Source organism: Python bivittatus, unplaced genomic scaffold (assembly GCF_059951505.1).
Source record: "Python bivittatus isolate LINGU-HERP-01145 unplaced genomic scaffold, Pbiv_v1 ctg000080_np1212, whole genome shotgun sequence".
Classification (NCBI taxonomy): Eukaryota; Metazoa; Chordata; class Lepidosauria; order Squamata; family Pythonidae; genus Python; species Python bivittatus.
The window spans coordinates 60,174,105-60,200,448 of NW_028277035.1; the positions used below are offsets into that span (position 1 = coordinate 60,174,105).

General features: G+C 38.6%; 1 protein-coding gene across 2 annotated transcripts in view; it reads right to left on the reverse strand.

The window, feature by feature from the left end:
* IL17RD (interleukin 17 receptor D) overlaps positions 1 to 26,344 on the reverse strand; it is a 55,587-nt gene that overhangs the window by 28,451 nt on the left and 792 nt on the right. The window lies entirely within an intron of this gene.

Sequence of the window (26,344 nt, forward strand, 5' to 3'; positions counted from 1 at the left end):
TGATCTTACATTTCAACTTCTAGCAGTTCAACATGAAAACTTTTCTAATTCTTAATCACACTTTTATTATTTATGAAGCATAAATATATATTCAGAATTAGTCAATATAACAATGGGGTGAGATCCTTGCTGTTTATGCTGCTGTTTTAATATTTCAGATGTATCTCTGAGGAAAACTGGACTCCTCTTTTATTAGGATTTTGAATTAAAAGCATTCAAGCCAGGATGTATATCACACTATTCTGGTAGTTAAAATATACTACTAAATTTTAATTGCACTTATAAAAATCCCAATGATATAGCTCAAAGATACTGTTCTTACTTGGAAACCAGACATTCACAAACGTACCCCAAATGAGCTTATATTATAGGGTAAATATGAATGGGGAGGCTTTCTAGGTATGAATATTGTTTATTTCCCCATAATTCATTACAACCGTACAGATTTAAAAGAAGGGAGGGAGAATGGAAACATTCTATAAATAATATACAGAATATATCCTATGTTCTTCTCCAAAATGCATGCAAAAACTATAATAGTTGACAATTTTTTAAGAACCTGAACATTTACAAGGCCAGGTTAAAATCAGAGCTTCATTAAAAATCCACAAACACATATAAAGCAATTGTATACTTATAACAAACTACTGTCTTGTTAGTATAAGAAGTAAATAAGCTATAGCCAACTCATGGGTGCTTTGTATTTAGCTCTTAGACCTTCACTTTCAATGGCCTTTTTAGAGACAGTCTCCTGTGTAACTTCCTTCCTATCCTCTGAACCTAGTAGCCCATTGTGTCAAGGTGTGCATATTCAAAGTCAAGGGAAACAATAGTGCCTTGTTTGGGGGGGAGCAGTCATGTATCCAGAAGAAGCAGGAGATTGGGGATGGTAGAGTCAACTGATATACTGCAGAGTCTATTGCAGCTAGAGGTATTTCTCTGGGCTTTCTTCAAATGAATGCTATTATCATCTGCTGTCCTATCTGGCCACTAAGAAAAGTCCTCCTCATACAGTGGCTAAACTAAATACCAGTGAGATTCTTAAGCCACAATGTTTGATAGCCTCTGGTTTGCCAGGGTTTCAGACTATGGATTCAATCTAGAAATCCTTCAAATAGCATTCCTGCTAATCTGAAACTCTTAACTAGAATGATTGGGAACTGAATATAAGATGAAAAGCATGTAGTCCACCACCCAGTTTTGGGCCCTCACATCATGGGATTTCAGAAACTGAACCAAATCTTACCTTACCAAATTCAAGTTTAGGCACATTTGCAGGATGCCAAAATTGGTAACAAAACTCTAACAAACAAAAGGATTCTGTATCATCAAGAACATGTAAAAACTTGCAACTCTATAAACTTACTAACCTTAGAAGTCAAAGGCAGGTGTAAGGAAGGAAAAACAAGGCATCTGAGGGTAATTAGCATCTGAGTTAAACCTCTTTTCAAGAGATGTAAACTGCTGCTTAAGGGATCAAAACAGATACTATTTAGTGATTTCAGAATGCACCTTCTAATCTGGCGAGCCTGACTAGCTTCCGTTTCATTTGCTTATCTTATCTTTAGCTTTAAGCATATCAAGTTTAAAAAGGTTTCCTGAAACAGGAAGGAGACAAAATTACCTCCCACTAGTCTCATCTGTTGTTACTCATTCATGCCTTGTTAGAAGCAGATGAAAAGCCTTTCAGTCATTTACTAGAAAACAAAAACACAGGCCAGCCAGAAAAAGTGGAAACATGGTTGTCCTATAATTGTGGCTTTTTTTCTTCCTTTTTTGAGGTTTACAAACTCATATATTTCATGTTGCAGATGCTCTATCTATGGCCTACATAAATTAAAAAATGGGTAGTAGGTTCAAATTATAAGCACCATATAATGGATGCAATCAGCATCAGTTGCTTTGATGATAAATCCAAACTTATTAGGCAGGCATACTGCTGGGAAAGGAGAAAGAGAAAAAACATCTGTTCTCAAGTCAGCCTTCCCAGACTTCAGGGCAGCTGCTAGGAAGGAAGGTTGGCATATTATGGCTTTTCCCAAAAGCTATATTTACAGAGGCACTGCAAGATTTAGCTCCTTTTCAACGCAAGAGGGAAGGAATGTTCTAACAATTCTCTTTGCACTGATGGTCACACATTATGCTAAGCCACAGCTTCTTATAAGTATGGTTTGTTGGTCTGGCTCATACATAGTACTACACTAAAAATGGTAGTTTCCCAACCATGATGGCTGTTGGAAACAATCATACCTCTTCACATGAAGCCCAAATCAGTTCATGATGCAACTGTAAACCTGGCTAATGTGTGGCTGACAGATGCTACCAGTTCCCATAAAATCTCAACTCCATGCATGCAGTTTAGTAAAAATAGGGCCACCAGATCTGGGCTACAAATTATTTATGGCTGCTAAAGAAGTGCAAAAAGTTGCAGAAAACTGCAATGCTTTGTTGCCATCAAAGCTGCCAAATCACCTGGATGCAGCCCACATCAGCTAGGCCTAACAAAAATTAGCTTGTCCTTAAGTTGGTACCATGTAATGGTTAAGGAGCTGCATTGGGACTAGTCACCTATTCTTAAATGGAAGAAAACAGCACTCCAGAAGACAACACAAGAATTAACTAAGTTGCTTATTGTTTGTCCATTTTTAAAAAATGAAGATCAACATGCTTCCCCAAACTGTGTAGCGTTGGAAACTGAAGCCTGGATCAGTAAGGCAACCTCTCTCATAACTGTGTCTCATCAATACCTTCCAAGAGTTCCCAGGGCTGGGTTAGATCTAAAATTTTGTTTTGTTCAGCTCCTCACAACCTCATACCGTCAGCTCATACGGTCAGTGCTATGAGAATTCAGATGAATCCGAAAATGTTAGATTATGAATGTGTTTGTTTTAGCCATTTTAACCTCACAATTGTAAAAGGCATCAAACTGCAAAAAGTTTGTGCCGAAAAGTGCCGAGTCATCTAGGGAGATTCATGGCTGTTTTACAGACTGAGGCACATGAAATTCATTGTAGCATTTAGGGGTGCATGGTATACAGATCTGAAGTGGCTTAGCGTCCTTCAGCTCCAACACGAGCACCCTTCTCCCTACTTGTCAGCAACAAATTAAAGGGGATATGCCTATTCCTGGGCTCCTGTGGCAGCCATGAGGCCCAAGAAAACGTCCAGTGAATTCATGAGACAATGTAATCCCAGGAAAAGATGCAGCTGGGTGCCTACACTGGAGCCAAAGCACCTTTGCTCACTTTGGATTCAAATACTGTATATCTCTAGTCATGTTCTTTAGACTATTCATCTCACTTTTTGGCTATGCTCACACAACATGGTAAATCTGACTCCTGGGTGAACCCCTACCTGCACAATTTATTGAATCATAAACTAGCCCAAAGGGCTGAATTTGTGCATCATCCTAATGTAATTTGAAAGTTGTACTGTCCAGAAAGTGTCAAATTAAATCTTAATCTGTCCATCAAGCACAGTTTTTGGAATCTATCAGCTTCCATAGAAGTCTCCACCAAGAATTATATACCCTCATTTTTGAGTGAGCATGGGGTGTATATACTCCCAACTCAACTCTAAATGCAGCAGCTAGAATTCTTTTATCCACACCCAATATACTCCTCACATGATCTGATTACATTTGGTCAAAGAATAATACATATTTTAAGCTCCATACTTCAGCCCCATGTAAGACCATGGGTGTAACTTTAGCTTTGTATACTTTGATAATTGGGGCTAAAGAACCTGGTTAGTAGTGATTCACTTTTAACAGCAAATTCATACATGCTGTCAGTCTAAATGAGCCCCTACAATAAAGAGGGAGCCATGACCCTGTCTCAAAAAAAACTACCCCTAAATAAGGTATTGACTTGCTCTATTAACTCACCATCCAAAATATATATATGTCTGTTGTATCTTTTTTCAAAGACCACAACCTTTGATTTTTTGATTATGTACCATCAAGTTGGTGTCAACTCTTAGCAATGACATAGTTTTTCTCCATGATGATCTGTCCCTAACCTGATCTTTCATGTCTTTCAACAGTGTACTCATCACCACAATAACTGAGTCCATCCATCTTGCTGCTGGTCATCCTCTTCTCTTTCCTTCCACCTTTCCCAGCATTAGCTCTCTTCTCCAGAGAGCTAGGTCTTCGCACAATGTGTCCAAAGTAGGATAATTTGAGTCTGTTCATTCATGCCTCGAGTGAGAACTCTACGTTGATTTGTTCGATGATCTGTTGGTTTGTTTTCTTGGCTATCCATGGTATTCTCAGGAGTCGTCTCCAACCCCAAAGTTCAAATGCTTCAACACTCTTGGATTTATTAATAATTAGGCTGTTATTGTGAAAATAGAAACCAAATTTGCTTAGCAGCCTGCATAGCCCAACTTGCAAATATGTAAGATTATGTCATCAGCATAAAACACAGTATTAAAGTTTGCGTTAATACCTTAGGCATATGTACTTCAGGATTATTCATTAGCCCTGGAATGTCATTGATATATAGGCTAAATAGTATCAGTGCAAGTATACACCCCTGCCTTACTTCTTTCTATGAGTTAATTCTTCTTGTCATGGTTCCATTGACCCCAAACCGCACTTTCAGGCAGGTGTTTCTCTGGAGGGCTTTGATCAGTGCAATTAATCTGGGATCCATATTGAGGGTGATCAGTTTCCTCCATAAAATTTCTCTACAGACTATATCAAACACTGCACTAAGAGCTATACAAGCAGCAAACAACAGTTTCTCATGGCTAACATATTTAGTAATTAGATGGTTTGTGTAGAGAATAAAGAAGATGATCTTGACAGAAATATGCAGGAACCATTATCTAGGCAGAAGGACCTGAAACATTTTTGAAGTCCAGAACAATGCGATAACATCTGCAAGCAGCTCAGGCAGAAACCTCCCTAATTCACTGGAGTATAAGGAGGAGGAGGAGGTACGGCACAATCAGACTTGCAAGATTCTCTTATTATAGCCAATCTCAATAAAAGTAGTTTTAGCTTTTCTGTAGAGTTGATTTCCTGGTCTGGTCTACCTAGTGGGGCTGACACTTAAAACAATTGTCAATGGCAAAATGATCCTGCCTGAACCCAGATGGCTTTTCTACTAGAATGCACTTTTCAGTTTCCCAACCATGCCTTGACACAAATATGAAAGGCTAGGATTTGCATCTTGATATCATAACACACATTTAATCATTCATCGTATCTCATTTTATATCAGAAACCTGTATCAATGGATACTTCCTTTTTGCATCTGCAGATGCTACCCATTTGTGCCATTTCAAATTCTTTTTGCGATTTCAAAATCTGAGTCATTAGAATTAAATATACTTTATTTAACATAGATGAGTAAATGAGGAGCTGACTGAGTTTTTAATGTAACAAACTTGTTTGGATAAGGAAAATGAGAGCTTTTTCGAACATCTAACTTATTTTTCCTGCCATAACCACAACATACTGTAACCTTCTACACCTAACACTGGTGATTTTTAAAGCAGAAATCAGTGAAAAGTTATCCAATTTTTCTTGAAAAGAAGTACTGAATTCCCTATCAAGTAACTATGTCAGGGGTGGAAAATTAGTAACTCTTTGGATGTTGTTGAGTTCCATTTCCCAATAGTTCCAACCAGCACAGAATGTAGAGCTGAAAGCAACCTTGGTGATACTCTAGTCCAGTATTTCTCAACCTTTTTTCACCCATGTCCCTCTTCTGACCTTGTTTTTTTCCTGTGGCCCCCCTGTCCAGGTCCCATTACCTGATATGGACATGGGATAGTAACTTGTACATTTTCAACAAGACAGTATTTGCAGTATGATATCCTTTGATTTTCTGTGGCCCCCCTCAGCATGTACCATGCATGGCCTCCTGTTACATGTTTTTCACATATGAGCCCCTTAAAATATCCTAGGGCCCCCAGGATGACATATGGCCCCTGGTTGAGAACCACTGATCTAGTCCAACCACTTGCCCCATGCAGAAATCTACTACTACAGCATGCCTGAAAATGACCATCCAATTGCTGGATAAGTACCTCCAGCAAAGAAGAATCTATCATCTCTCAACAGTTCTTACCATTAAGAATATTTTTCTGATATTCTTCTGAAATCTGTTCCCTTGTAATTTAAATCCATGATTTCCTGTCCTGTCTTCTGGAATAACACTGAACAGTTCTCCTTGCTTCCTACACAATAGCCCTTGAGATACCTGATAACAGATATCATGTCTCCCCTTAGTCTTCTCTTCTCTAGGCAAAAACAAAAAAACAAAACCAATTTCTCCAATCCTTCTGAGAAGTTTTTCCTTCCCAGTCCCTTATCCTTGCTCACTTCAGGAAAAATTCTGGTTTGTCAATGCCTTTCCTACATGTGGTACCTAGAACCAGATGCAATAATTTAGGTTTGGTCTGACCAACACAGAATAGAGTATAATAGTGGACAAAGGAGAAGAATGCTGACAGGTATAGCAGCAACATCTAGACTGCCCTGAGATTCCCTTATCAAGACAGTTTAGATTGTAATCTTAAACACATTTACTGGCAATTAAGTTCATTAAATGCAACAACACTTAATTCCAAGCAAACATATAGAATTATGCTGTTATTAATCTAAATAGGTGTTCTGAGACCAAATGCAAAAATAAAATGTAATACCTTTTTAGTACCCTTTTCTGGGATTAAAGTGGAGATTTTTTTGACCAAATATGGATAAAGAGTAGTTAATGTTACATACCATTTACTGAAATGAGGCAAAGTCAAATGCATAGAAAATAGTAACCAAATTTCTGTGTTTAAATGTTAATTCCCACAAGTAGTAGTAGAAAACAAGAGTGGATGTTTCCAATATCCCGAGAAATGCACCAGAGTTGGAGAGGAGAAGGAAAAGGCTTATATATATATCAATAAAACCACTGTTTAGCATTATGTGCAAACTGGTCGAAGTTAGGCAACATAAATACTTTCAAACATCTTGGCACAAAACATTGTTTCATTTTGTAAAATTGAGACCTACAAGATTAAGTCTATAACTAAAAGCTAATTAATTCTTTTCCTTACATATATTTCAGCTTTTGTCTTTTAGTCTGGTTCACAGGATTTTCATTTAATTTTCAGAGCCAGTTAAGCATACTGCTTACGTTATTAGACTAGAACTGAGATGAATTACTCCTATCTCAGGCACAGAAACCTACTGGGTGACTGTGGCTCAGACAAAAGGTGGGTGTTCTGGAGAATAATTGGGAAGAGGTGCTATGCATGCCACCTTGACTGGAACATACATTCTAGCACAGAAGTTTTCAACCTTTTTCATCTCATAGGCAGGAATTCTGGGTTGTGAAACCAGATTTCCTTGATGTCACAGGTTGCTGGGACTCGGGAGGAGAAATGGAGGCAGTCTGTCCCTGGCGATGTCATGGAGTCATGAGTCAAGGACTACCTGTACTATTTTATATTTAAAATGTTAATGCAGATTTTAGGTCTGTAATGAAGAAGCAGAAAAAGTAGCAACAAAATATACACCATTTCAGTGTAAATATTTCTAATCTCAGGGGACGCATTTCAGTATCTGTTCATTAGGAAACTCTAGACATAAAAATAACTACTATAAAGGAGCTTCCCCCAGTCAGATCACGCTGGCTAAGAATACTGAATATTAGGCTGGGAATGGTTGGGTGCAAAGGTGCAAAGATCCTTTATCCTACTACCACAGCAGTTTCCGGAAGATACAAAGAGCATAACAGCATGGCAACTATTCCCAACTGGGTTCCATGGGAAGTATAATTTTCAACACTTCTAATACATAGGAGAGGTAATTCAGATTCCTTTCTGAAATAAGAACCAGGGAAAGTATGTTCAAGGATGATTTGAGACATATAACAAGAAAAACCTTGGAGAAAGGACCACAAAACAATTGCATCTGTCTCCTTGCAAGAAAATAGATTGCTATCTTCTAGAAGCTACAAGTATGCGTCATACATATGGCTAATATATGGCCAAAAGTATGCTCCAGTTATAATAATTGTATGAAATTTATTGTATATAAAAATCTAGCTGTATCACATCGTACAGTTTCCCAGTAGGTACTATTTCATATTTCATTAAACCCTTGGGCCAATTCTTATACTCTACATGAGTTTCCATACTTTTAGAAAGATGAAATATACATCTACATTTAATATTCTGTCAGAAATGTTTGGAGAGGACCTCATGGAAAATTGAAAAAAAATATAGAACAAAATGTCCCACATGAAATCCAGCTGGTGTTGAAATGATATATTGATGTGAAAGTCGCATACCAGTAACCAATTTTGTACACCAGTATCTACTTCCATTAACTCCACATGTTCCTTCAGAAAATTAAAAACATGCATTTATTTGTGCAAGTTTTAAAAATTGCCTTAACAGTACTGCTCCCAATTAAAATGGGAAAATTCACCCATTAGCCAGAATTTTATTAGCTGTGGCTTTTTGAACAAGCCATAGTGACTTGGTTCATATGCATTATCCTAAGCCATCACAGTGGGATGTCATTAATTCAAAAACTAAGACTGTGAGCAGTAAGCAGCTAACAACAAAATACTAAACCAAAGCTTAGACGACAGCTTCCTGTGCCTTAGAAGCCTCTGGTCACTTGCTTCTCCTCCTCTTCATCCAGAGTGACCACCAGGAGAAAGTGGAAGCTTCCTTTTCTAGTTCAGATTAGGTGTGCCTTTTTGTGTTGTCCAAATAATAGTTAAGTATGATTAGGATTAACTACAGTTTGTCAGACATGAATGGCATAAGGCACAGCTAATCAAACACTGAAGCAAAAACTTTCAAAATTCTCACTGCACTAATTCTGAAAGAGCCAGGCACAGTGTACAAGCCTGAGGCTCACCTTGGCAAATGCTCAAAATGTTAAACCATGCTTTAGAGATATGAATCAGCTCTATGCCTGATTTTTTAATAGCTGTGTGATAGTGCAAAGGACTCTTTCACCCGCTTAAACAAGCCAAACTTGAGTTCCTTTTGGTGAGTTCAACAAAAAATTATTAAGATTACTTTTTCTTTTAATTGATTGATGCCATCAAGTCAGTGTGACTTAATGACCATATACATTTCCCTAACTGGGTCTTTCAGGTCTTTCAATGGACTCATCACCACTATAACTGAGTCCATCCATCTTGCTGCTAGTCATCCTCTTCTTCTTTTTCCTTCCCCCCTTCCCAGCATTAGATTCTTCTTCAGAGAGCTAGGTCTTCACATAATGTGTCCAAAATAGGATAATTTGATCCTGGTCATTTATGCCACAAGCAAGAACTTTGGATTGATTTGTTCTATGAGCCATTTGTTTTCATGTCTGTCCAAGGTATTCTCAGGAATCTTCCCAACACCCAAGTTCAAAAGTGTCAATAATCTTCCTATCCTGCTTCTTCAAAGTCCAACTTTTGCTTCCACAGAGTGTCACAGGGAATACCATTTGCCTGCACGATTCTGATCTTTGTGGGTATAGACCCATCATAGCATTTCAATATCTTTTCCAAGGCCTTCATGGCTGCTCTACCAATTGCTAGTCTGTGGTGTATTTTTTTAAATTTCTTTTAATAAGCATTGTAAGATAAGTAAAGTAAAAGATCATTACCTTTTCTTTATACCTTGGTTTTCCACTTTGCTGTGCTTCTGGGGTAGGATTAAGTGCAAGAAGGCTTCCAGCTGAGTGGTAGATAACAGAAGTTTCCTAACAGGCCTAGCCATAAACAATCCTACCTTTGGAGCATTACCATCCAGACCTGGCTCACAGTGACTGAGGACCAAACGATTCTCAAAGCACAAGTACCGCCCATAACAGAAGGCTGACTTGTCATAAATAACACATGCTCTACAGCCTTCTGTCAAGCTCAGGAATTTAGGGCAGTTATGCATGCCAAAGAAAAGATCCCAACCTCATTTTTTCCCAAGGCTTTTGCAAGCACAGGCCCTAACCTGCCACATTTAAGTGCTGTACAAATTGCTTTAGTGGAGACATCCAAGCTGGCATGTCATTTTAAAGCAAACAGGTATAAAAAAATCCAGCTGGGTGAGGGAACACTCAGCATTTACATTCCAACTAGCCTATATACGCATTGGGGGGGGGGCAGGTATGGGGAAAGTTAATATAAAGTTGTTTTTTTAAAAATCAATGGTACACTATATATATTTTGGTCCAAGAGCACATAGCATTCCACAAAATAAAGTGTGGAATCTTGTCAAAAACTAAAATGTCATCTACTGTACAGCTAAATTCAATTAAGACTTATCTCCTGAATACTTAAGGATGGTGCAGTTGATGCAGCCATACCAGTTGGCTTCAATAAACACCACTTTCTCTTCCAAATATGTAATGACTGTTGTACTCCAATCCAATCCTACTCAGAAACAAAGCATACTGAATTCAGTGGGACCTACTCCTATCGAGGCTACTCCAGCCTAAAAACACAGCTCCACCAATTGTTTCAAGGAAAAGATGTTTCCATGTTGGCAGCACCATTTATTTAGGAAGACAGAAGAACACAGAAAGTACAAAGTATAGCCTCTGTCACTGAAATTTTAGCAAGCACCTGGAAATTGTTCAGCAAATGTTCTCTAATAAATGGGAGAAAGTAAAGCATGGGCATTTTAAAGGGATAAGGGGAAAAAAAAGTAAATTTCATGGTTTGTTTCCTTGATACTTACATCATATAAAGTACAGTCGTTCACACAGATTTCAAGAGAATGGAATGTGAAGGACCACAAAGAATGGTATATGCCAACCCTGTGTTTGGTAGTTTAAAATCCATCCTCAGTAATGTAATGAACCATCATTAATTCCGGTCCACTGATAGAGAAATTGCCTCATTGCTAAAAATTAAGTCTTCTTTTTGGACTTTAAAACAAAAACCCAGAAACAGCTGAGGTGTCTACCAGTGCAAAGGCAGTCTTTCTCTATAGCCTAGCTCCCTTCAATTAAAATCACAACAGAAATTAGATTTCAAGTTTCTCTGGTGGACAATTTAGACTGAATATCTCACTCAAGACAAAAATAAGTTTTTAAAACTATATGAATCTAGTTTAGCCTTCTTGAGCTACTTTCAGATGTGCTGGCCTACAAGCACACAATCCCAGACAAGCATGTTAACTGGGAATGATTAGAGGTTGCAGTCTCAAACATCTGAAAGATTCCAGGCTAGGGAAGGTTGATCTGGTTTAAGTAATGCTTAATAGCATCTAATTGGGAAAGAAATGCATTAAATATCATTAATCAATTTGTTGCAAGGAAAACTTGCTTAAAATAGCACATTCAACTATCATGAGTATTTATTTATTAAACGTATACCCTACCTCCCCTCAAAAAAATAAATGATTAAAAAAAAAAACAGCCACTCAAAATTGTCAACTGCTTTGGTTATATTTTACAAAGTATCTTATTTTTAATCTCTTAAGAATTCCCAGGGGCTTAGTTGAAAATCAGTACTATTCTTTCAGCCAATGAAGAACACTGGATTTCCATGAATTCTGCAGGGAAAACACATATGCGTAAAGGTTCACGTGTGCTGAGCAGCGCAAAAAGAGGAAGGCCACTGAATGCCTTCAGACCTTTTGAGTTACAATCCTAACAATCCCTTGCCATTAGCTTTGTTGGTTGGGACCAAAGCAAGTAGAAATCCAACACAGCTAGAGGGCACCCAATTAATTACCACTGGCGCTGAACATAACCTAACAAACCTTAGTGATAACATGTATTTAATCAACTAAAATACCTTCATTACACAGTACTTAGTTACTTTGCTGGAATCGGACACTTTTGCCCTAGACCATAAAAGATTGCAGTGATCTGATGGAAATATTTTCTGTCCACTCACTGCCAATTTTGTTCCCAGAGTGATATAACAGATGACATCCAGTACAATAAATTCTTTTATTAACCATACATTTGAGACTGCTTTAGGGATTTAGAGTGTTCAGTTTCATGCTGAAAAAAACGTAATATTATCCTTAGACTGTCAATGTGTGTAACCAAAACAGAGCCACAGGTTACACTACTTTTGTCAATAGGAGGGGAAAGGAATGCAAAAGATGCTTTTTGAATGCAAAAACAGGCTGACAAGTTTAATTCAAAAAATTTATTGTAAAATTTTGCACTGAACTGTTTTGTCAGTGAAACAAACATTTTGAACAATGTTTTTAAAAAAACTTTGATTGGAAAGTGAATTTCAGCTCAACAATAATTACTGAAAATGTACACATATTAATGATTTCCCTTTTTAAATAAATTAAAGCTATTTTGCTTATCAATATTTGACATCCTTTATGCAGAAGTGGGTTTTAGCCATTGAATGTACAAGCTTAGCAGATAAATAATTGAATTATTACAGGAAACTAAGCCTCTAGTCATTAAACAATTATGTATGTTTGCTATACATATTACTATTTGCAGGTGCCAAATTAAAAATTAATAGCAGTGAGAAAAGAAAGAAGTAGAGAGACTAGAATTCATGTTTTATAAGATGAACTAGCTCAATTTAGTGGTATGTACTGTTTCACCCCTCAAAAACATCAGGTTTCAAGGTTCAACTGTACTTCCACTAAATGGCTGCTATAAGTTGCACAGCCAGCTAGGAATTGTGTGTCAACCCTGAGCTACATATATTCTCTTCTGCTGGTAACTGTGTGGTTAGCAGAAGCACATGGATGAAGTTGCTTACTCCCATTCCTTCCAGCCCTCCAAAATGCCCTCTAGCACTCCAGGGTCTTTTCTTTGGGGCAAGTGGGCACATTTGCAAACAAAACGCTAAGCTTCTGACATCCAACACTTTTATTTTCTAAGAATGCTGTGGATCTTTCATAGCCACAAACTTTCTTATAAATAAGGAGGCTGCTGGAGACTGGCCTTACCAAGTTAGTTTTCCAATTTTTTTTTTAATGAAAAGAAGCTTTAAAAAATTCAAATCTGAGGAAGAAAACATGGTAGCACTCTTATCACCCTTGGTTAGAGCAACTAACTGAACATTCCTTGAATCACTGGCCCTTTTTTTGTAAATAGATTCCCCACTCTTAATCTAAAAGAATGTATGTTTGGGGTAATAAAGTTCTGGCACAAACTCCTATTATAGAGTAAATGTTATCCTCAATATGATAGCTGAAACAAAGCTATTCTTGCAGCCTTATCTGAGGAACCACACACATTCCATTTTCAAGAGAAAGCAACAGCCTAAATACTTAAAACACTGTCAATCTTATTAACTGCTATTAAAAGGTAAAGGAAAATCCACAATTGTCTTCAGTATAGATGGATGGCAGCATTTACAGATGCTTGGTTTTCACAGTGCTATTGTGCTATTGGTTTTCACAGTGCAAATGTAGAAAGCATATACTATCAAGTAAAAAAACAGACACAGAACAGCAAATCACTTTATATTAGAAGAAACTCTCACAAGACATGTTATATGCAGCAATGCATGGGTAACAAATGGAAAAAGTACATAGCCTCCTCCCCCACCTAAAGGTAAACTGGAATGAGCCTAAGCATTTATAAAACTTTTGGATAATATGAAGATTTTAGCCCCTGGTTCAGATGGTGGGTTTGATTTGTGCATTTACCGATTAACTAAAGAGAAAGTTCTGTCTCAGCAGCTCATTCTTTTGCAAACTGAATGTTCCATTTAAAATCTCTCCATGTGATTTCACAGCTAGTGGTCCTCTTTGAAAAAGCTGCATGATTAGAGTATTAATCTTGGAAATGCAACTATTTGGGGATATCTAAGCTATGCTCTCTGTTATTGTCCTAAATTTATGAATAAAAGATGGGAGAATTTTTTTTGTTTCTAATCACATTCTGCAACAGCACATAATAAAAAGCTCTTGTCACCTGTTGAGAGCCAAACTTTACCAATATTTCCATCTCTGTTCTGTTATTTACAACAGTTATTTTGATCAAGGAATGAAGTGTAACTATAGGCAGGTATTTGCAGAATTTTAAGTGTTTTTAGATTTAGATTTTGGAAACAAGGGAGGGAACTATTGATGATATATAAACAAATAAAAGATGTTTGTAATCTAAAAAACTCCTAAACTTCCCATCAATAACATACCAGACACTGGAATGCAAAACAAAGATTCTTTCTTTGGACAATGATCCAAAGATTTTTTTACTTGTGCTTTTTGCATCTTTAGCAGACCCTGCTGAAATTTCAATTGCCAAACGCATCTGGTGTCTAATCGAATTTCCATTTGGTTTGTGGAATGTGTGTGTGTTAGTGCTTTGAGTCAGATCAATAATACATTTATTACCAGAATGCATTATTGGCATCATATTTGCAACTGCTATATGTAAGAAGTGATAAATACTACTCCTGAATGCAAAATAATTTGGCTCATAATTTGAACATTGTCAAGGGAGGTCACCCAAGATATTACAGAGTTAGAAAATCAGATTTAATATGACTGTTGAGATCTACATGTATACATCAGCCCAAAACTAGCTGAAACACAATACTCATGCAAGATTGTATTATCATGGATTTCATGATCTAAACCAGCAGAACGTTAAACCATAATGTTATGCTTTCTCTTGGGCTGTGATCCTGCACTTTTGCTCATATGGATCTGAAAAGGGATGGAATGATACTTCTGCTTCAAGATAGGCACAAGTCTGTCCTTGTACCCATCTCTCCATGTTCCACAGCCAAAGCACTTTAAAAAGGGAGGAGGGGGTAGAAGTAAGCTGGAGAGTGCTTCCCATAACACCAATATGGCCCAAGTGAGCAGCAAGTAAAACATCTACTGTTTTCCCACCAGCAATAATTGGGGAAACAGGAAGGATAGCAGCAGCAAGTCTTGGAATTTTCTATGCATATCTATTAACTGAAGAGTCTCCCAAGACTGTTCAGTGACACCCAAAAAAGCCCATTGAATATTTCAAACAAATACAAGGTTTAAATAACTTCTCTAGATAGTAGTTTAAGATTACAGTACAGAAATATACAGATATTATGTGGCAGTTTCCATTTGCAAACAGATACCTCCCATGGCTTTCTTATTCATATTTAGAATAGACAGATTAATTCTGATGAGAACACCACAAACTGGAAATAAAGAAGGCTGTTTTGCAAAAGGGACAAAGAAACATTACAGGATGCTGAATATGGGACAGTAAATAGGTAAGTATCATAAAACTTTAATACTTCTGCACTGTTCATTACTTTATAGCAGGGTTGACAACCTTCTTCCGCAGAGGGCAGTGAGGGCAAATGTTTTGGGCTTGGCGTGTCAAAAATTCAGAAAAATGCATAATTTGACTCTGCTTGGCATGTCACCCCCCCAACAAAAGAGAAACAATTCTTTACATATTAATTTATTTAAAAAAAAATACAGTCCAATCATATGTGGTGCTATGTATAAAGAAACATCAAATAATTACAAAAATGAAATATGAGTAAAACAAACTCAGTTTCTTTGATAACTCAAACAGGGAGAATAGTTGTAGGATGTTGGTGAACAGTGGCGTGTCACCCAAAACGTCATGTCATAGATTCGCCATCACTGGTATAGGGCTAGAGGCCATGTCTGTGAGTGGATGGTGGGCCACATTCATCTCTATAGCTAATAAATTAAGATGATGATGATGATGATGATGATGATGATGATGATGATGATGATGATGATAATGCCAGCTGCATGTCTTAGCCACTACACTCCTTCCACTCCTCTGCCTCCTTCTAGCTGCCCTGGGCTCCTGCAGCCATTTCCTCTTCCATTTTCCAGGCAGACTCCATGCCTTGGGCTCATCTATGTGCCTCACCCACCAGAGAGGAGGGTAATGGGGCATGCAGAGACTGTGGGGGGGGGGGGAACTGAGGAGTTCACTGCTTCACACTCGGCCTCACTTGGCCTTGCTTAGCCAAGACCCATACTCAGAGTGGCCGCCCCCATTTCCTCCTTCTCTGGGCTTGGCCTCACTTTGGCCAATGCCAAGTGGGGGGACTTGTGGCTCCACCCCTACAGAGGTGGCTGGGGAAACTGTTGCCAGAATGGCCACTCTTCTTTTTTAGGACCACTGTGGACCAGATGGATATATTTCTTTTTGGAATTATGGGCCAAATGATTTTGGGTGGCAGGCCAGATCCAGACCATGAGCCATACTCCTGCTTTATAGCCTTGGTTGCAAAATATGTCAAAAAACCAACATGGCTTCTGTACTCTCAGGATGGTGAGATCCAAAACTATATCTGCCACACCAAGTGAAATCCTTAATAGTTCCCAGGGTCCATAAAAAAGGAGCATCTAGCTGTGAGGGATTTCTGATTAAATTTCAGCAAACATTACACAATGACCAACAGTCCACAGGAAATAGAAGAAATGTAAGATATTTCTTTAAAAAGCATTACCTGTTCTATAAAAAGGAAATTGAACTGGGGTAATGGTGACATTGTTTCACAATATAATGACTCAATATAGCTAAAGACAGCTGAATAAAATTTTGACGGGGAATCAAAACCACATGTATTGCAAGGTGTCTGGAAGAATATGAAATTGGTTTGTCAAATCTGAAGCCTAATTTAAATATGGTATCCGAAATGTTTAAAAATACTCACTTGTGTAAAATCCCGTGCACTTGGCATGATACTTTGCCATACTTCGTTAACACTCAGAGGATATAAAGCCCAGATAGGCACAGTGCTGATAAAATATTGCTATTCGGCCAAAAGTAGTATTCTGGTTTAGAGAAGATGCAGAACCATGGGACTTTGCAGTTTATATACAGTTTAACAGTTTAGATGCACACCTGGAATCATCAGGCGCAAATCTAGAAACTCTGCAAGGACAACTATCAACTAAGGTTACTGTTTTTAAGAGGTTACTGCATCCTTGTGATGCCAGTTCAACCTATATTGCTGATTACAGAAAGTCTACAAAATTCTTAAGCATTCAACTCTCCCTGCCACCAGTGGACAAGGCCAATTTCCCCATACACAGCCAGAATGTCATCTCTTTCCTTGGTCTACTTGCCCATCTATGCCTCATATCATACTTTTCATTGTATCTTAAAAGATGAGAGTGGAATGGTAGGATTCAGTCCAACTTGCAGATTTTGGAAGGGGAAAACAAATGACACTGTCTATACCACCACCACATGAATCATGCCTCACAGAATCTTTTCAATTACGTTGGCCAGATCAGTGTTTCTCAACCTTGGCAACTTTAAGATACATGGACTTGTTGGCTGGGGAATTCTGGGAACTGAAGTCCAAATATCTTAAAGTTGCCAAGGTAGAGAAACACTGGGCTAGATTCTGTAGGCAGAGAACAAGAGGTAGCCTGTTTGTCTAGCCACTTTCCGATGGCACATTCTCTTTTAAAGCCATCAGCACGGCCTGCTGGGTTACAGAATGGCTGTTTTCTGGCTCAGCAACTTCAGCTGAAACCCAATGCCCAGGATTGGAGCATAACTCTGATAGCTAGGATTTCCTGACCTACTCCCAATTCCTTCTTCTCCCATCACCTGACAGCAAAGAAGTAAGCCGGGTGGGTACCAATTTATATTTCTCTTTTCTTCCTGAGATACATGCTAATGTTTCACTGGCACTATACAAGATAAAATTAGTATCCTGGTCCGTCCAGCGTGGTATCATTTAAACTGACTAGCAGTGGCTCTCTAAAGGTTTGGGAATTCTTATTTTATTTATGACAGTTGCTTTTATGCCACTTCTAGCATCCAGGCTCTAAACAGCTCACAGCAACAATATATATAATAATTGTGTAATAATTACATAACTACATAGTCATAATACTCTAATCATAAAACTACTCCACCTTGTATTATAAGAACCAAGAACTCCTCACATACCAAGGGACTTCTACCTATTCATACCCAAATGTTCTTTGAAACACCCAGGTCTTCTACATCTTTTAAAGGATCTTATGTCTGGTGGGAGGCATTGCACAGAAGAGGAGTTCCTCTTCTCTGAGTCCCCTTTTGTCATACCTTGTAAAGAAGAGGGACTCTCAGCCAAGTACCTTCTACAGGCACACTTGAATAGGTAGATTCTGTTTGGAGCAGGCACTCTTGAAGATAGCCAGGTACCAAGCCATGTAGGATTTTAAAGGTCATCACCAGCACCTTGATTTTTTCCTGGAAATAAACCAGCTACCAATGCAGCTCCTACAATATTCATCTCAATCCCAGATTGTCCTGGTCACTTTGCACTAGTTTCTGGGTGGTCTCCAAGGCCAGTTCCATGGAAAGTGTATTACAATAGTCTACCCATGTGATGATGAGGGCATGAGTGACTAGGGCCGATGCCTTGTGTTCTAGAAATTGGTGCAACTGGTGTACCTGTTGAAGCTGGGCAAAAGCCTTCCTGACCACAGCTTCCACCTGCTGTTCCAGCAAGAATGATGAGTCCAGGTGCATCCCCAGGTTGTTCAGGAATTCTTTCTGTAGGGGGCACAACCCCATCTTGAGCTAAAGTTGGTGCGGTTCAGTGAAACTTTACATCTTACTCTGAAATTTACAGACCTAGATTTAATTTCAAGTGTCTTTAGGTTAATTTCAAAACCCTCTACAAGATAGCAAATAAGGTTTCTGTCTTTTCCTTGCCGCTAGCTCTTGGTGAACGGGTCAGTAAGAAAAAAAAGGTCCCAGATACTTTTAGCTCTCCCTCTACTTACTTGGCTTGGCTCCATCTAAACAGGTGGGTTTTACATCAAGACCTTGAAGCACACCCTTCATTATTGGATAGCATTCATCAAGCATACCTCTTTTTCTGCCCCAAACACCCATTTTCTTCTGGGCTGAGAGCCACACTTGGTCCATGAGTGCCATGCCAGTGGCCACACTTCAAAAAGGAACACATGGAGGCAAACCAGGAAAAATAATTTAAGTTGGATATTTAATTAAAATTAAATATAGTCAATATAGTTACTTTCCAATACATTAGACCCACTACACAGTTATCATCACTTTTATTCTAAAACTGCTTTAAAAGGCTTGATTGCAACTTGGCCTTTAATAAGTGGAATATCCATTTTGGTGCTATGGTATTAAGATTATGTCAAACCTCTTAGAAATAAAACTTCTTTTACAGCTTCTCAACTATCTCTTGCTGGGTAATCCTTTAGGATTAAAGTATTAAAAATTGGGAATTTAACAGTAAGATCTAACACCCTCAGAATGGAGAGTACAATTAATTAGAACTCACAGCTTGAGAGGACAGCCTTTTATCAGGGTCACCTTGACCACTTTTGATGCTGAGGAAACACCGTAACTTTTTTTCTTCACACAAAAGCAGCCATCAGCAGAGCACAACCAGATGTTACCTTCTCTTAGTTTCTGTAAACCTCCATGACCTTCTTCAAATTAGAAAAAGCAGTAGAATTTTTTAAAGCCACAGGAGCTATCATTAGTGAAGCGTTCTAAGGATTTTCATTAATTCATAGCCAGCCAACCAGGAATTTTCCCACAGCCATATACAAAAAAAGAAAAAGGAAAAAAAAAGGCAGGGAAGTCACTAAGTGCTTGGCTGGATCTGAATACGTTCAGAAGTAAGATCAGAAATATCTAGTCCCTCCCAATGCAGACAGAGGAGGGTTAGAAATGAAAACCCCCAAGGCAGCCTGCTAAGATAATATGCTCTACCAAGTTTTGATTCATCACAGAATCCATTCATGGCAAACAACTGAAAATACTTTCACAATAGCTGGAAAAGGCATTAAAGCATGTCTTTCACAAGAGAGTGTTCCAGCAATGCTGGACTGTACCTTGGAAACAAAAAGAATGTATTGATTACTAAATGCCATTTTTTAGTCTTCCTTGTTGCATTACATAGCTTGTTCCACCATTTAATAGCAATATTGTATCTATTTTATATAAACGGAACATGCAATTCATGATTATCTTGTAATGTTAAAAAAAACTAATCAAAGTGTGGAAACTCAAGGCAGAACTGAAATGCAGAACACCACTAATCTAAGGGAAAAATGTGAAACATTAAAAAACATCGCTTTGGCCAGCGGACATAAGTATATGCTATTATAGGATCCTTGTAATTACAAGCAGCGACCCTACAAAAGTTGTCTCAAGATCTGAATGTTGAAAAATGAAACTATACAGGAAATGCCTATTTCCCATACTGCTGGAAGAAAATCCAGATAAATCATTTAGGATTTTGAGTAGGCCATTGCCTCTGCCTTCCATTGTTCCCACCCTCAAGAAGTAAAATAGTAAAAAATAAAATAAAAAATGTCTCAAGACTAAGAACAAGGAGAACCACCCTGCATGCCCAGCATGCTTGAATTTAGATAGGCAATCGCTTTGTGCAAAGGGTTTCATGCCTGAACTACATCCTGGCTGAAAACCTCTCTTGTATTTGTTCTGCAGCCTGTCTCCCAGAGAGAGGACAGGAAGCCAGAAGAGTTTCTGCCAGCCTGTTTTAAAAGATGATCATCACCAGTTTCACACCATTGTGTAAAGAGGTACTTCCTCTTAATGGTTGTGAGTCTTCCTATATTTAGCTGTAATGGGTGATACTGAGTTCACATATTATTTCAGAGGGAGAAAAATGTCTCATTGTCCATATTTCATCTCACTGGACATATTTTATGTGTTCTCTCTCTCTCTCTCATATATATATATATATATATATATATATATATATATATATACATACATACATACACACACACACACACACACACACACACACACATAGTCTCCTCCTAACTAGCCTTTGGTCCAATTTAAAAAATCTCAAATGTTGCCCTGTTTCCTCATATAACAGCTGTTCTGGCACCTTAAGTACTTTGGTTGTCCTACTTTACACCTTTCCCGCTTGTAATAAGGAATAAAGCCCTTTTAAAACAGAATCAGCCCCAACAGCTGAATCCTTTCCACATCCACTGAATGACATTACTGGGGCAGAGCCAAAATCCCACTGCCATGATATAAATTGGCTTCCAGGCTGGAAAACTTCCCTGGAAGCTGTACTTTAACAGGCTCCTGGGGATTTGCAAATCTTGTAAACCAGGACCCTGCCTTACCAGAATCTCAAGTAGTAAAAGAATGGTTGCTGTTATTGATCTCCTGGGAATTGCAGCAGCCTAACACAGTCCATATGTTGTGGTAAAGCCCAATATCCAGGATTATAATACAATGGCTCTGTCTGCACAACATGCTTAGCTGGCTCATCAGGAGCGGAGGGGGGAATGGTATAAGGTAGTGAGTTGAAAACCATGCCTCCTTCAACTAACCCTAAAGGTTAACCTCAAGGGTATTTATTTTAGCTGGAAACAGCCCCAGGGATATTTGGAGCTCCTGTAAATTAACCCTACTACTACAGTGGTACCTCGGGTTACGAACTTAATTTGTTCCGTGACTCTGGCCATGACCCGAATTGGTCGCAACCTGAAGCAAATTTCTCCATAAGGTTCAATGTAATTAGTGTTAATCCGTTCTGGCGTGGAGGACAGGGAGGCGGCTATTGCTTGGAGGGAGAGTCCCCCTCCCTACGACCACGTGTCAGAGGCAGAAAATGGCCGCAGACCACGTGTCAGGGGCGGAAAAATGGCCGCGGACCGTGTCACGGGAGGGAAAATGGCCGCTTATCCTGTTCGTACCCCGAGACGGAGTTCGCAAACCGAAGCAAAATTTTGCGGCCGGAGCTGGTCGTAACCCGAAAAGTTCGTTAACAGAAGCGTTCGTAACCCGAGGTTCCACTATATTAATCTTCTCCCCATTCTTCTGAAATAAGAGACAAGGTTACCCCTCCAAAATAGACTCCTCCAGGAACTCCACCTCTGTTACGTTTTCCTTTTCACATATGCATTTCCATGATGCCACATGGTGGGTTGGAAAAATGGCAGAAGCGAGTGGAGCTGGATATGCCCCATGACCAATCCACTTCAGTTTGATTAACTATGATTTATTTAACTATAACTGGCTACATCCACACAACATACTGAGACAAAACCAAACAAGCCACATGATGACTTAGCATGATGGGTGATCCCAGCTCATGTGCTGCTCTATCTGGTCCTCTCTAGATGTAGATAATGCATTTGGAGGGCAGCAGGTTGAAGAAGATCAATTGCAATGTATGCTGAGGATATATTAGTTGTATATGGGAAACAGATCAATTGCTGAAATTCTTGCAACCTCATCCCTTCTTTAAAAATCTTGCTTGGAAGAACTTTTTTTGTTTTAAACAGATGCAGAGACTGAAATATCATCCAGTTAGGGACAAGAAGATTGAATGAGTTGTTTCATCCAGTTGTCAGGATAGTGATTTAAGTCCTAGAGCAGCCCTGGAAAACAGAGCTAGCCTTAGATTATTTATATATATGTGGTGTGTGTGTGCATGCGTGTGTATATATACACACACACACACACACACTGAACACTATATAGTTTATATTGTTCTTGATCAGACCACTCCAAAGTGTTTATTGAGTTGAAAAAAAAAACTTTAAGGAAGTAACAGCGTCCTTTTCTGTTTTGGAGAATGCCAAAACACGGACTGCTCCTTTGGCCAACAAATAAATTCTACATTGTCAAATCTTTACCTCACAATATCAGCTGAAATGGCTGCTGAGTTCATAATGTATGCTCATTCCCAGATATTCATCACACGTATATTTTGGAGCAACAGTGTCTGTAATATGCTGAGATGACATCAAAACTATGATTCATGCATGTGGTCATAATACAAATGCTGCATCTTCAGCATTTATGTGAGCATGTCATTACACTCATATCATCACTGCATCTCCCTCCCACACACACATTATCCTTATTAAAGTAAATTTTATTCAAAAACAGTGTTTACTCCCAAGCTAGGTCTTTCGAGCCTTGCCTTAAAGCTATAGAGATCCTACTAAATTCTTTTAAAATGAGAACATAACTTCACATAACCTAATCCAGCTTTCTCCACCCTGGTACCCCTAGGTCTATTGGGAGTACAGCTTCCATGTTACAATAACTACCATGGTTATTGGCCATGTAGAAACAACAAAAAGGAAAGGCGCTAGGTTGGAAAAGGCTGTTATTGAGAGTAACCCCCCCCCCATCCAGCCATTTTAGAGAAAAGAAACAGGAAATATGGTGCTTGATGCTAGGCAAATATTTTCATTCTTCCCCTCCTATCACATGGCAATCTGGCATACTGTATATTTGATATAACAAGTCTTTGATGAACTTATTTGCATGACTACAAATAGCTACCTTTGTCCCAGCAGGATTAACCAATTAAGAAAAGATAGCTCTAGCATGTGTTAACAAGAAAAAGGAACCACAGGAGTCTTCTTCAGGCATTTATGCCCCTCATAGGATCAGAAGAATTACACAGATGAGTCTTCTAGTACCACCCACTCTGTCACTTCACTGTGTCCACCACCCTCTTCTCACTCAAGATTTTCGGCACAGTTTTGATCCTTAATCTTCCAGGGTCCTCTAATCGTGTGGACACTCTTCACAAGCACAGACAACTTCCTGCTGCAGCTGTACTGAATGAGCAATGAAGCCAACTACTGGAATACAGTACAAGAGAGAGGGTAGAACCATTCAAAATGCAAAACAAGGATAACCCATGGGAAGGGGAAGCAGAACATTCAAGTAAGTTGAATGAGCATAGGGAAAATCAGTCTCCATGTGAACACTGATGTTTCTCCTATTTCACAAAATTAGGGGCAAAGCAGAAGACTGTACTCTTTTAACAAGTAAAAAGATCATTTTGCTGATCTTTTGGTAGGCTCTTGTGGGAGTACAGTTAACTTATAGGTGTGGTTGACATGTTTCTTGTTTAACTTTGATTTAAAGTACAGTATTTGCAATTATAAACCATAGTTTAGTGTTCAGCAAGTTGGGCAAACCTAGACAATTGTGGTTTATTCAACAATTGTTAATCCATGGCTTAGCATGATGTGTGAATGCAGTCAGTCTCCCTTCCCAGTACAGAGCTGGTGCTGTTACAGATAATATTGATCACAAGGTATTTTGTAATTTACGGAGTTCAAAAATATCATAGGTGATGTATTCCAATGTTCATCAGACAGCAAAAATCAGCTTCCATGCATGAACCCTTTTATTTCATTGCAACATTAAAGAATACAATTATCAATATGAAATAAACTCTCAATATTTCACACAAAGCCAATTTATAAATCAAACAAGCAGCTCTGGCCCATGTTTTAGAAGGGGTCTGACTCCCACCTAATTTTGTTTTTAAATGGGATGTATCAGATTTATCAGGTTTTGTACAGAACAATGTATTTTATTACCTTAGCTAAAATAATATGTTTTTGGTATAAATGCCAGTTTAGGGGTTAGGGTTAGTTTGCATGTCAAAAGGAAAAAGGAAAGTTATTTTCAATTTCAAGTGCTGAATAACTGTTTTAGCCTTATTGTCCCCCAGTGAAGCCTTGCTCTTTTGTCATTTATTTATATCCTAATATAATACTGAAAGGATGGGGCCACTGGCAAATCCCACCTTTTAAAAAGAACTAAATGGGCAAATTCACTTCAAAAGCCTGCACAATTATTTTAGACCAAATTAGTGGAGAACACACATGTTCTTTATTAAACAATCTTTTAAAACAAGGCTCTCAAAGTTTACTTAACCAATCTCCGTTACACAATCTATAACATTATCTTAAGCAAGTTACTCATAAGTAGTATGCAGAGGTCTATGCTAGAGTCTCACTCTAAGGATATGTATGCACACTTAGTAGAGCATGAAGTCATCTGGACCCACTTTAATTCAACACACAATTTATTTCTTGCTCTGTCTAGATTTCCAGTAAGATGTATCAGTACGTACCCAAATACTTTGATCCAAAGTTAATAGGATGCTTTTATGTTTCCATCTTTTTTTTAACAGAAAAGAGTGGAATTCGGGTTTTATCGCATTGTATAAATGAGGAACCTTAAGGATTATAAATACACTAAGGATTGCTGTCTGAATGGGACGCAATTACTTCAGTCCTTGTGCTTTTTCAATCAGCCAGCGTCCCTGCAGTGTTTAGAGTGGTAAAGGGGAAGTGGCCTGTGGTTAAACAGAGGAAATGCCAAGGAATTTTAATACAGCAAATAGTCTTTTTACTTCCTACAGGATAGCACTTCAAAGGCAGCCTTCCCCAGAGCAGACAATGTGTTACAGGGGCCATCAGTCATTTAATAGTATGTCAAGTCTATTCAAAATGTACAAACAGACCAAGACAAATGCTATGCAAACAAGGCAATTCGTCTTATCCTGCAATCAGTGCTTATGAATATTGCCCAGCCTGTAGTCAGGGTTTTCTCTCCCCCTGCCCACACAAAACATTATAGGTATTTCTTAAATAACTAAAACGAATGTATTTCTAGAGCAAAGAGAACTTCATGATAACTAAAAGCAACCTTTGGCTGAGCGCAAATTAGTTGTGTTGTGAAGGAATGAATTCTGTGTGTTTTTCACATAAACTGAACATTCTATGGCTTTTTTGTCAATAGTGCAATTCATTTCATTTTTATCAGAAAACACACCACTTCTTTGGGAACAGATCTCATTAAAGCACTTGAGCTTCTAAGATTCTGATGTACATATACAAAGCCTTTAAAATGTGTAAATCAAATATTAACTTTTTCTTCAAGACCCATCAGTTAATAAAATCTAACCCAAAATATATCCAATGTCAAGTTGTCTTTGTAAAAGTTTAGTTCCTTTTGTATAGCTACATATACATTTTTACAGAGAACTACCCTTCCCTGTACGCACACAGCTACTCATTACCAGTTGGTCACTTGTTTTATTTTTTTATAGTTGCTGGACGACCCCCCCCCCCTTCCCCATGACCTGATCCCAAGGAAATCTTTGTAGCAGTTTAACAAAAAAAGAATCACTGAAAGTCACTTGTGCCAGTCATCTGGAATCTTTAATAAGACTGAAAACGGAAAGGAGCAGGGTCCAGAGGAAAGCGTTTTTCTTTTACACACACCAAGGAAAATCACACTTAGGGAACCCAGGAGGGAATCTGCAACTTCTGGGAGAGACAAAAGGTGAAGCCCTAAAACGCTCTTTTTTATCACCTTACCAACACTCCCAGTTCCCCTCTTTCCCTCTAATGATCAGGCCTGTAACCAAACCAGCCTCCAGTGATTAAAATAACAAAGGCCAAACGATAGCCTTTTATCCTCTTCTCCCGGGGCAGGTCTAGTTAAGGCGGGAGAAGAATAGGGAGAGAGGCGGATAAAAGACCTGTGGAGCGACTTCGCACTTGTTGCTTCGCCCCCCTCTGCCGCCCCCCCTCCTTCCCCACCAGCTTCCTTTGATGCGAAACTGCAGTCAAGCTCCACCGCCAACCATCCCAAAGCTTA